This window comes from Tursiops truncatus, chromosome 2 (assembly GCF_011762595.2).
Source record: "Tursiops truncatus isolate mTurTru1 chromosome 2, mTurTru1.mat.Y, whole genome shotgun sequence".
NCBI lineage: Eukaryota > Metazoa > Chordata > Mammalia > Artiodactyla > Delphinidae > Tursiops > Tursiops truncatus.
The window spans coordinates 110,748,573-110,762,299 of record NC_047035.1 but is presented as its reverse complement, the minus strand read 5'-3'; the positions used below and the strand labels follow the sequence as shown (position 1 = coordinate 110,762,299).

Genomic DNA, 13,727 nt, shown 5'->3' with positions numbered 1-13,727 from the left:
TGGCTGCATGTTACAATCACCTATGAAGTTGTTTTTTTTTTTTTTTTTTTTAACAATACTAATGTCCATCCCAACCATAGACTTTTTTTTTAAAGGACTCTATTTTTTTGGAACAGTTTTAGGTTCACAGAAAAATTAAGAGGAAGGTACAGAGACTTCCCATATACCATTTCACTCATCTATAAGCATATGTAAATGTATATATACATGCATCATAATCAAATACATTATTGCCATTATTATTTTGAACAAACTATTAAATCAATTAAGAACAAGAAAAATGTAATAATAGTATTTAACAATAAATAATAAATTTAAAAGAAAAATAAAAGTTTTTGTTTTACCTTCACTTAATCCTTTGATGTTCTTCCTTTCTTAATGTAGATCACATTTCTGACCTATATTATTTTCATTCTCTCTAAAGAACTTTTTTAACGTTTCTTGCAAAGCAGATCTACTGGCAGCAAATTCCCTCTGTTCTGTTGGTCCAAGAAAGCCTTTATTTCTCCTTCAGTTTTGAAGGATAATTTCACACAGTACAGAATTCTAGGTTGGTGGTTTCTTTTCACTCAACACTTTAAATATTTCACTCCATTTTTTTTTAAATTTTTTTTTAATTTATTTAATTTTTGTCTGTGTTGGGTCTTCGCTTCTGCACAACGGCTTTCTCTAGTTGTGCCGAGCGGGGGCCACTCTTCATCGCGGTGCGCGGGCCTCTCACTGTCATGGCCTCTCCCGTTGCGGAGCACAGGCTCCAGACGCGCAGGCTCAGTAGTTGCGGCTCACGGGCCCAGTTGCTCCGCGGCATGTGGGATCTTCCCAGACCAGGGCTCGAACCCATGTCCCCTGCATTAGCAGGCAGATTCTCAACCACTGCGCCACCAGGGAAGCCCAAATATTTCACTCCATTCTTGTCTTGCTTGCATGGGTTCTGAGGAGACATTGGGTATAATTCTTATCTTTGATTCTCTATAGATAAGATATTTTTTTCCCCTATAGTTTCTTTCAGGATTTTTTCCTTATCTTTGATTTTCTGTAATTTGAAAATTATGTGCCCAGGTGTAGGGTGTTTTTTGGCATTTATCCTCCTTGGTGTTCTCTGAGCTTCCTGAATCTTTGGTTTGGTGTCTGACATTAATTTGGGGAAATTCCCAATCACGGTTTCAAATATTTCTTCTGTTCCTTTCTTTCTTCTCCTTCTGGTATTTCCATTGTGTGTGTCACACCCTTTGCAGTTGCCCCATAGCCCTTGAATATTCTGTTCTGTTTTTTTGTTTTTCAGTCTTTTTCTTTTTAGGATTCTATTGAGATATCCTCAAACTCAGAGAGTCTTTCCTCAACTGTGTCCAGTCTACTAATGAGCCCATCAGTGACATTCTTCATTTCTGTAAGAGTGTTTTCTATCTCTAGCATTTCTTTTTGGTTCTTTCTTAGGATTTCCATCTCTCTGCTTACATAGCCCATCTGTTCTTGCATGCTGATTACTTTACTCATTAGAGCCCCTAGTATATTAATCATGTTATTTTAACTTCCCAGTCTGATAATGCCAACATTCCTGCCATGTCTGGTTCTGATGCTTGCTCCATCTCTTCAAATTTTTGCCTTTTGGTGTGGCTTGTAATTTTTCTTGATAGCTGGACATGGTGTACCAGGTAGAAGGAATGGCTGTAAATGGGCCTTTAGTAATGTTGGGGGGAGGGGGCAGTGTGGTGAGGAGGGGAAGCTTTCCGTTGTCCTGTGTCCTGTGATTAGGTCTCAGTCTCTTAGTAAGCCTCTGCCTCTGCACTGTGAACTTCACAAGTGCTTCTCATCCCCACTCCCTCCCCCTTAGGTGGAACAGGCTGGCTACAGTGGGCTGGAGTTGGGCTTTCCCTTCCCCCAGGTCAGTTATACTCTACTTAACTAGTTTCTTCTGAGGGCAGGTGTTAAGAAGAACAGAGTGCTCTGGCATATTTCAGAATGGTTCCTTTTCCCCTCCCCCTCCTGGAAGCCTGAGGGGATTTTTCTCTGCTGTTTACTGTGGAACCTGATCAAGCTCCTGGAGGTAAATCTCATAATACTGTGGCGGTCCCCCCCGTGATGGGGTCCTCAATTCCTCATTACAGTTCAGGTTTTCCTACCCAGCACTGGCTCCTGTAGCCATTTTGCCTGGTGAATCTCTGCTCCATTAAGCTGTTATTCTCTGTACCTGCTTGTTGGTCTCTCTAATCTTGTGGGCAGTGGTTTACCCTGTGTCCTATCTCTCTTAGGGATCCTAAAAGAGTTGTTGGTTTCTCAATCTGTTCAGGCAGGGTGTCTCCTTGTGGCTGCTGCCTTGCCTGGGTGAGGTAACATGAGGTTTTATTCTTTTCCTGCAGACAGAAGAATGGGCTCTGTGGACCACATTGTTTTGTCTTGACACAGTGGATGGTGGGAAATTCTTGGTTAGGAGGGGTTGGAATGGACAGGTCTGGGAGGCAACAGCCATCTTTCCTTTTGGCTACCCCCAAGTCCAAGTCCAGCCTTCAGTCTTAGCTGCTTGGTCTCAAAGTTTAAGGCAAGTCCCCACTCAGCTTGTTGCCTTCAAGACACAGCTAGTGTCCCCAATAGTAGCCATCACTTTGCTGGCAGAAGTATTGTGCCAGAATACCCAACTTTGTGCCTGAATAGTTCATTCTCATATCTTCAGGGTCTTCCATGGGCCAGGCCCTATGCTAAAGATTTGAGTATGTCCACACATTAACTCCCTAGATTGTGAATACCACCCTGCAAAATAGCTATTACTGTGCCATTTTACAGATGAGGGAGCTTGAGCTCAGAGAAGCTAAGTAATTTGCCTGTGGGCACATGCATCTTCTGATTGTGAGGCCATGGATGTAGCCACGTCAGACAGACCTGGGATCAAACCCCAGCCTCGCCACTGACAGGCTGTGGAAACCTGGCACACCTGTCATCTTCCTTAGGTTCCATTTCTTCATCTGTAGGGATGAATTGTTATGGAAATCAAACAACGTACAGGAAAGTACAAGTAAGATACCCAAACATGGTAGGCACTTCATAACTAGTCTGTCTGTTCATTTTCCCTTCCTCCCTATTCTTTCCAACAGGAGTAAGGTAGGCAATCAGATGTGAGCTCTAAAACGGAGCAAGGTCCACCATTCCAGCTCCTTTGGAGTACTTCCAGCTCTGGGCACTCACTGCTACACGGTGACACTCCTTTCCTGATTGGACAATAAAGCCCTTTCTCACACGTACCTTCCATTAGATAGAAAGGTAAGTATCAGTATTCCCAGATGGTAAATATGCTGAGATACTGAAACACTTTTACGAGGGAGGAAACTTCTTCCCAGGAAATTCATAGTTCTTCAAGTGTCCAGCGGGATTTGAATGCCCAGAGACAGGAGATGGACTAGGCCAGCATGAGGTCAGCGTCTTCACTGTGTTCTTCTCACATACCTGTAAAAGAATTGTACACTTTTTAAAAGTTGATCTCAAAAACTTTTGTTATTTCTTGCACATTACAGAAATTGGCATTTTAAAAGAAAACTTTCACATCATTCTTTTAAATACTTTTAAAATTCTTTTAAATACTCAATGGAAAGTAAACACCATGCACTTTGATTCCCATTTAAAACATATTATGAATGAACTCATCTTTAACAGTTAAAAATTTTACATAATTCTTTTTTCTCCTTGAACTCAGAATTTTACATAAAAATATACATTTATATTTCAAAGTTTTGAAAACTGATTACCTTATCATCCTTATCTGCAACTAAAACATGGGAAAATTGACTTAAATTTAGCTAAAACATCATAATTATAAATTTTATGTTTCTTAAACATAACATTTCAAGTTACATTATATGTATCATATTTAAATTATATTAAAGTATGTATGTATTTCTTAATGAAATGACTGGGGCTTTTGCTTTTCAATTAGTTCTATAGCTGTGATAAATATGACTGATTATTAGAATGAAACAAGGGTCAGCATAATTTCTATTCCTCTTTCCATTTCTATATATGTAAATCATTAGAAAATATGTTTATATATATCAGTGGGTGGAAATGGGAGAAATTTTGTTAAGTAATGTCATTCAACTTTTAAAATATTCTTAAATATTTTAAATCCTATTTAAAATATTTTTAAGCCCCAAATCCTATCATCATCTAATGCTATGCTGTGTCCCTAACACATAAATGTCTAACTAATGAAAAACACAAAGCCTTGCCTTCAATTTATGGTGTCTTGATTAATATTAATAACTAATATTTCAGAGTACCCTTTGGTGCTCCGGAGGCAAAGAAGCATAGTAAGAAGGGAAATGGGTAAGGTGCATTCCTTCTGTAAAGTAAGAGAGGCAGGATTATAAAGGGAGACAAAAGGAAAAGCTTCATGATACAGGGGTTGTAGACACACTACCAGACAGACATAGGGGCTTGTTTTCTTATGACAGCAAGCTGGGCTAAGGACATGGACTTGTACTACGTAAAGCAAAAGTAGACAGAAACAGTCTTACAATATGTAAAGCAAAAGTGGAAAGAATTACAAGGATAAATAGACAAATCTGTAATTTCAATGGAATATTTTAATATGCTCATCTCGGTAATTAATAGGACAAGCAGACCAAAAAATCACCGAGGGGTACAGATTTGAAGAGCACATGTAACGCACTCGATGTAACGCACATGGTGTATCTGCAACAACCATCTGTAAAATATACATCCTTCACATCACACCTGGAATATTTACAAAAATTGCCTCTACAGTAAGGCCATAAGTCAAATCTCAACAATTTCAAAGCATTAGCTATAATGCAATTAAGATAGGAATCAATAATAAAAACATAATGGAAAATCCATCCTCCCCAGTGACACGTTGAGAAAAGAAGCACAGCTGGTGACCTCAGAGATGTGGAAGCTATAACTTCTTCCCATGGGATATATTAGGATGATTTTGAGTACCTGTCCACTCAGAGTCCCAGAATTCTTGAGTAATCCTCAATCCAAATCAGTAAGAAAAGAAAAACCCAGTAGAGAAATGGGCAAAGTCTCGAGGAAGGAGTTCTCAAAAGAAGAAATCCAAAAGTCCAGTAAACATAGGTTCGACATCAGGAAAATGCAAAGTAACACCACGATAAGCTACCACAGGACACTGGTCAGACTGGCAAAAATTGTAATGACTGTCAAACCAATTAGAGTAATCTCACACACTACTGGTGGGAAGGAGAATTGGAGCAACCACTTCAAACACCAGTTTAGCACGATCCAGTAAACTTGAAGATGGCCACAAACAATGATTTAGCTGTCCCCCTCCCCGAGCAACTTGTGCTCATGCACACCAGGAGACACATATAAGCATTTTTCACAAACGTCCCATACCAGAAACAATCCAAATGTCCATCACCCGTAGAACGGGCAAATAAATTCTAGTGGAACATATAATAAAATGCAATGCCACATTGAAATCAATGAATGCATCTTACAAACATATAGTTAAAATGTTACTTTTCTGCAAACTCTATTGAACCTAATGTGTATACAGAAAACTATACAAGTTATTGTTGTACAGCTCCATGGATTTTCACAAAGTAAACATACTCTTGTTACCAGCACTCAAAAAGAAATATATTACCCCATTAGATGATGAGTTTCTTTAGAGCAGGGATAACCATGTCTTTCTTTTCTTGTTTTGTATCCTTTACACAATGCTTGGACAGAAGGTAAGCTCTATAAAGTTTGTTGAATGATACAGAGCTCTTTTGATTGGTACCACCAAGCCAAATAGATGACCTTGGGTACAGGGGATTTTAATATGTCCACATCTTATTTTCCTACCTTTTTAATAATAGCCCCTTGTATTTTCATTACCTTTTGACTTACTAATACCTTGCACACACACTCGCATTTCACCCTCATAACAATCCTAAAAATAGACTAAGCAGGTATTACTTATTCCACTGTCACAGTTGTGGAAATTGAGTCTCAAAAAAGCTGAACGTGTTGGCCAGTCAGGTGGATACCAGATGGGCCTACATGAGGATGCCCAGGTCTCCTTTGTCTTGATGCATCATTCTTTCTCCTACATGACACTGGTCTGGTCAGCTGGACTCATTAGCCTCCAAAGGGCATCTTCCAGCTCCAAGAACCCATGATGCTTTGGGGTCACAGACTCCAAAAAGGAGTTGAATATGACCTATCTGGGACCAGAGGGAGGCAAATGCAGCAGGGAGTGTACCAAGCAGTCCTTGATTAAACTATGCACTCATGGTTTGGGAAAAGCTCCTGGCACCCTCCTTTCTAGTGTCATTTTATAGCTAAAAAGTTTAACTATATTTTTTCCTTTTTTTTAATTGAAATATAGTTGATGTACAATATTATGTTAGTTTCAGGTGTATTACACAGTGATATTGACATTTGAATATATTATGAAATGATTACCACAAGTCTTGTAACCATCTATCCCCATACAAAGTTATTACAATACTATTGACCATATTGCTTACACTGTATATTATACACCCATGACATTTATTTTATAACTGGAGGTTTCTACCTCTTAATGCCCTTCACCTATTTTGCTCCCCCCACTTCATCCCCTCTGGCAATCACCCATTTGTCCTCTGTATCTATGAGGCTGTTTTTGTTTTGTTTTGTTGGTTGGTTTGTTTTGTTTTTTTAGATTCCACATATAAGTGAGATCATATGGTATTTGTCTTTATCTGACTTATTTCACTTATAATATGCTCTAGGTCCATACATGTTGTCACAAATGGCAAGACTTCATTCTTTTTATGGCTGAGTAGTATTCCACTGTGTGTGTGTGTATGTGTATGTGTGTGTATATATACGTATATGTATATATACCACATCTTCTTTATCCATCACCTATTGATGTACACTTAGGTTGCTTCCATATCTTGGTCATTGTGAATAATGCTGCAGTGAACATAGGGGTGCATATATCCTTTCAAATTAATGTTTTGGGGTTTTTTTGAAAAATACCCAGAAGTATATCGATTTTCTAGATTGTACAGTAGTTCTATTTCTAATATTTTGAGGAAACTCCATACTGTTTTCCATAGTGGCTGCACCAATTTACATTCCTACCAACAGTGCGTGAGGGTTCCCTTTTCTCCACATCCTCTCCTTCACTTGTTATTTGTTGTCTTTCTGATGAAAGCCTTTCTGAGAAGTGTGAAGCGGTATTTCATCGCAGTGAACAATTTTTTGACATTTTATTTTTTGAATAAAAATTCATGAATAGGATGCAATTTATTGTATGTAAATTATAAATCAATAAAGTTGATTTTCTAAAAAAATTATGCATACTACTGGTGGTCCCTTGGGTGGTTAACCCTTCTCACTGGTCTAACAGTGACCACACGATGGCAGACTTGAACTCCAGGGCAAGATCTATGATATAACTTTAAATTACTTCTATGGGGCACAAGAAATTACTTGAACAAATATAAATTTACCACATGCATGGGAAGGATCAATCAGTATGTCAAAGATGTCAATTTTCCTTAAGTTAACATGGGTTTTTTCATCTGTATATGTGTGTCTAGACATGCTGGTTCTAATTTTTTTTAACAATAAGACAATAAATAAACAATAATATTTAGAAGAATTCTAATAAAAATAATGAAGGGCCAACATTCCTTTCACATATTAAAACATAAAACTATAGTAATTTAAAAGGTGGTACTGAAATCAACGGAAAATAATAGAAGATTCAGAAATAGATCTAAATACAAACAAAAAATGTGGTAATAAAGGTGACAGTTCTAATCAGTGGGGAAAAGATGAATTATTTAATAAATGGTATTGCAACATCTGGGTAGCCATCTGGGAAATCAAGTGAACACCCATGTCTTACAACTTACGTAAGGACAAATGACAAATGGATCAAAATGTATGTATAAAGAGTGGAAGAAACCATCAAAGTACTAGAATAAATAAAGGTGAAAAAATGTCAATATAAGAAGTGAGGAATCCTTTTCTAAGACAAAAATCCAGAAGCCATGCAAAAAGGGGCAGGAGGGGAATGTATACATACATATATGTACATATATACATATATGATAAATCTGGCTACCCACACACTCAACATTCCATGAGAAAAATCAAAATGCGAGTGCCAGAAATACTCAAACTACATCCCAAAGGGACATACAAATCACTGGTAGACAAATAACTCAATAGAAAAATGGATAAAAGATTTGAACAACCAGTTCACAGATAAAAATGTACTCATGCATTCATCTTAGACATATAAAAATATGCTCAACTTCACTCTTATTAAGGAAAAACAAATTAGAAACCCACCAAGATATCATTTTTAATCCAGTAGACTGGCAGAAATCAAAAAGATTGATAACACATTAGGATGGTAAAGATTCAGATAAACAAGTTCTCTCACATAGACCTTGTGGGACTGAAAATTAGTACGGCACTTATGGTGGATAATTTGGCAGTATCTCTCAAAATCATGAGTATACGTACCTTTTGCCTTGGGATTTTCCTCTTCTCAGAATTAATCCTTACAGATATTTTCACACATGGGAATTGCACTGTACCAGGTCATTCTATGTAACACTGTAATCAAAAGATTGGAAACCATCTAAATATCAGGTGACTGGTTAAATAAGGTACCATACATACATACAGAGGAAAGTCATGTGATTGTTAAAAATAATAACAAAGCTCTTAATGAACTAATATGAAAACACCTCTGAGATAAATTAAATGAAAAAAGTATAAGACCACGGACATGGTAGTCTACCATGAGCGTGCCAGGGATAGAAAAGAATAGATGCTTGTTGAGATACACATACACGTATGTATATAAAACCTCAGATAGTCACAAGGATCTGACAACAGTTACCTCTGGAGAGAAGGACAGACTGGTGGATAGAAGAGAGTTTTCACTGTATAGGACCGTTTATTGCTCTCGAATTCTGGACTATGTCATCGTATTACCTATTCATAAACATTTAAATATATAAAAATAAACAGAAATCAAAGAGAACACAGGAGGTCAGTGGACAGAACTGAACCTAACAAGTCCAACCAGCAGCCCCTACACTAGGCCAAGGCCGCCTCAGGGGCTGATGACAGTTAGGTTTGTTGGCAAGTCAGAGAGGGTCTCCTGCCAGGCTAGAGTTGGCGGGGAGCTCTCCTAGTGAGTGACTGAATGTTCCTGATCTGCCACCAGACCCCCGGGCTGGAGAAGCCACCATCACTGTCTCTGCTGCCCACAGAACAGGCAGCTGTGGGCCTGGTCATCCCTCCTACACAGCACCTGCCAGGTGCAGGAGTGACAGGCTCTCAGGTGGGGCTCCTGACACCTGAAGTGAGCCCCTCCCCTCCAGCGGCTCTGGGCTTCTGTAGAATAACCTCCTCTGAGGAGGACTGCATGCGAGGACTGCTCTCTTGGACCTTACCAGCCCCTGCGGACCCAACTCTCTACCTCCTTCCCTGCTGAGGCCGCCCCACAAGCAAGACCCTCTTCTTTTGTGTGGTGAGAACTTTTAAGATCTAGTCTTTTAGGCCCCTTCCAACTGCACCCCTGCAGTGGTCTCCAAGGGGCTGACACTTGGCCCACACAATCACGCAGCAGCCTACACATCACCCAGTCTCAAGGGCTCTCTCTTTCAGGATAGATGCAGAGCTGCCTTAGTTTACCCCGCACAGGACACACAGCGAAATCTGACCGCCTTCCGGGTTAGCCCTGGCCTAAACCACCCGTCCAGGAGAGCTGCTGAAGAGCGTGTTCCCCAACATCACAAGCTCTGCCACCTCTACTAGAAAGCAGTGGAATCCATCTGTAGATGCCGCGGACAGATCTGCGCCCTCAGATTTCACCTACCTCACTGGGCCCTAAATTCTTTTACTGTCGGATTTCAGATACACAGAATTAGATTAGTGATAATACTTAGTTCATATCACACCGATACCATGACATCCACATGTTCTCCAGGGGAACCCCAGGAGGTGAGGGATGAGAGGTGGGTCCATGACCTGGAGCAGCTGACAACGGTGCCCTTGAGAGTTTCCTCTCTTCCAGCCAGCGGCAATGCACTGACATTTACCGGCATTGGGTTACATGGATTTACAGACTATATTATCTCCTTTTAACTTAAGTAACCCTCCCAAAATATTGTAAAATTGGGCGTCAAAGGGGCCTTGGATCAAAGATAACACTAACAAAGCAAGCACAACTGAACAACAAAAAAGAGGCAAACCTGATATATCTCCTGCCAGTTTACAAGGTTGAAAACAGCAACCATCCAGTAATCAGGTCTGACAAACAGTCAGCCAAAAAGCCTTGAATTTATCAAGAAAACTATCAGAGATACATTGCTTACACACACTATTGTTAACTATCAACATCACCTCAAGTATACACTAAGCCTTAAAATATTAGCTATGACACTATAAGGCAAGGCATTTCAATAGCTCTGTGTATGTGTGTGTGTGTGTGTGTGTGTGTGTGTGTGTGTGTGAGCTTAGAATAAAAAGGCATCAGAGAGATTCCTTTTTTTGTAAGAAAAAGTTCAGAATAATCTTTTATGTCAATAGCAAAATATAAATTATTCAATCTTGATCGTGTCTGACTTAAGAGTGTATGAGATATTGTATACAGATTGTTTCTCCAAGTTGCTGAACATTTCCTGACTTTATTTCTAAGAAGACTTCCTATTTAAAAAAAAAAAAAACTTTAGAAATAGTGAATAACAATTAATGCTAGGGTGTTCTGAGTATCTTGCAGCCGATTCATCAATAAGAGACAAAAGAAAGGCTGTACTCAACTCTCAGAATTTGGTGAGGATATTATATGTCCAACAATCTACTTCGAACATCCATTTAGCACATAATTTATAATTAAGTGTATAGCTGTTTATCACTGTTCAATGCCAGGCCATGAGCAGCAAATGACAACGGTGAGGATTGTACTGCTGTTCTGAAGAGAAGTCAGAAATTATTTTTAAATTCCCCCTTCACAAAGTTGAAACAGAAATTCATTCTGTTGCATTTTTTAGGCTCCAAACCCAGAAAGCAAATTTATCTGATAGGTGAATTACATACTTAGGAACAGCTTAAATCTCAGGGTCATTAAATATCTTTACACCTTTCATATTTGGCCTCAAAAACGTATTTTGTTGTTCATTGAGCCGATCAGCTCACAGTTTAATATGACCAAATATCACCTACTCCTCCTATTCAGCCCGCCAGGGCAGGAATGATTACTTTCTTCTTGCGTGCTTGTGACACTTCATACATAAATGTAGTCTGGCACTGCCCACAAAAAGCCATCATCATGACTTTTATTGCTCTGCAGCTAACTAGATGAAATTCTTCTAAGTGTGAAGCCACTTTTCATTTCTTTCCTGCATCTCCCAGAGTGACTGACACAGAGTAGACATCAGAAAGTGTCTATAAAATTAATGTATTTTCCTGAACTATCTGTACCATTTCTGAGCTTCTTTAGATTTCAGTGGATATATATTCTGTATCTACCAAGTAACTTGCAAGACTGTGAGTTTCAAGAGGGGCTCAGAGTAAGAGCAGATTCTTTAGTGGGTACAGGCTGTCACTCAGGCCTATGACCCAACAGATTCAATGGTATTCAAAGTTTTTTGGAATAGGAAATCTCAGTAAGAGAATCACAGCATAGTCCCATAGAGTTTGGAAGCAAAGCTGTGCTTTTCTCAGCTGATAACTATTCTTCCTTTGAGAAGAAGACCCTGGCATGCCTCAAGGACTTCATAGAGTCTAAATACTTGACTGTGTGTTTGTTCCCCGCAGAGCCAAGTCTGAGATGGAGACTGGTGTACAGGAGACATACTGGGGACTGCACTTGGGTGCAACAACTGTAAGAGAGTGAAAGAGTCAGGACTGGGCAAGGGGAGGAGTTGAACTGTGATGCAGTTGCAACAGAGGCCTCAGTTGATCACACAGGGAGTTCTGAAGTTGGGATGTTTCTATAAAGTTGTCTTGCCTTGAAGAGGAAAGGGAGCCAGGTATTGCCACATCACCCAGGTACTGGATGTGGTCTTTGCCCCAGGGAGGGGAGCATAACTTTGAGCAAGGCTGCTTCCATGGGCTCTGGGAAATTTCCAGAAGGGGATCAACTGTGATCATGTTCTCATAATAGTGTCATTACAGCAGGGTAATGAGTGTCTCAGTCCTGGATTGGGACCTATGGGCAGGGTGACATAGGATCCACTATACCATTGCCTCTGAGTGACTATGTTGCTTGAGCTTCCTGTCATGAATTGAGTGCTCTCTGATTCACTAAGCCATAAGCGTTGGTGTATACAGAAACAATTGCTTTTCAAATGGAAGTGGTATCTAGGAGGTCAGGTTCAAGTAGATCTGTATGGCATCAGCAAGTTACATCTACCACCTTCTGCTGTAGTGCTGGTGCTCCTTCACTTCACACCTGTGCCCTTCTGAGGACCTTCCTTTGCGTAGTTGATAGAGAAAGAAAGAACTCGAGCCTGGTTTACAGGTGCTCTAGCCAGAAGTGGAGGCTGCCATATTACAGTCTAATTAGGCATGACCCTCAAGGATAGTGGTGAAGGAAATTCCAGCCAGTAGGCAGAGCTTGGAGCAATGACTGTTCACTACGGGGGAAGAATAACCTGAGAAATGGATCTACACTGAGTTTGGGACAGTGGCTAACACCCAGTTAGGGACTTGGAAAGAATAAGAGTGTAAGATTGGTGACAAGAATGTTTGTGTAAGAGGAATGAGGATGGACATCGTAAATAAGAATGCGGGGATATTTGTGTCCCATGTGAAAGTTCACTAGAGGGCATCCATTGCAGAGGAGTCATTTAATACTAAGGTGGCTACATCCACCAAATGGAATTATGAATCTAGATTGGATCAGCTAACAGCAGAAACCAAGGCTAAACACCATTTCCCAGGAGGACCCATTAATAGTCAACTACCCATTAGCAACTGTGCTATATTGGACTCATCAGTTTGTCCGAAATGGGATAAATTACTATTTGAGAGTATTGGTTTCTCTTCCCTGTCTGACATGCTCTTGCAAGCATACCATCTGTGGAATTAGAGAAAATCTTATTTACCATTGTTAAATCCCATACGAGAGAGATTGGACCAAGATGGCGGAGTAAAAGGACGTGCACTCACTCCCTCTTGTGAGAGCACCAGAATCACAACTAACTGCTGAACAATCATTGACAGGAAGACACTGGAACTCACCAAAAATGATACCCCACATCCAAAGACAAAGGAGAAGCCACAATGACACAGTAGAAGGGGTGCAATCACAATAAAATAAAATCCCATAACCACTGGGTGGGTGACTCACAAACTGGAGAACACCTATACCACAGAAGTCCACCCACTGGAGTGAAGGTTCTGAGCCCCACGTCAGGCTTCCCAACCTGGAGGTCTGGCAACGGGAGAAGGAATTCCTAGAGAATCGAATTTGAAGGCTGGATATGAAGGATTTGATTACAGGACTTCGACAGGACTGGGGGAAACAGAGACTCAACTCTTGGAGGGCACACACAAAGTAGTGTGTGCATCAGGACCCAGGGGAAGGAGCAGTGACCCCAGAGGAGACTGAACCAGACCTACCTGCTAGTGTTGGAGGGTTTCCTGCAGAGGCAGGGGGTGGCTCTGTCTCACTGTGAGGACAAGGACACTGGCAGCAGAAGTTCTGGGAAGTACTCCTTGGCGTGAGCCCTCCCAGAGTCTGC

General features: G+C 40.2%; 1 long non-coding RNA gene across 1 annotated transcript; it reads right to left on the bottom strand.

The window, feature by feature from the left end:
- Window positions 1–350: 350 nt before the first annotated feature.
- Window positions 351–13,725, bottom strand: LOC141277859 (uncharacterized). The gene is made up of 3 exons (XR_012329725.1): window positions 13,606–13,725; window positions 8,491–8,583; window positions 351–3,435 (listed from the first exon to the last, which is right to left on the bottom strand). It is a non-coding gene; the product is annotated as an uncharacterized lncRNA (long non-coding RNA).
- Between the last annotated feature and the right edge of the window lie 2 nt (window positions 13,726–13,727).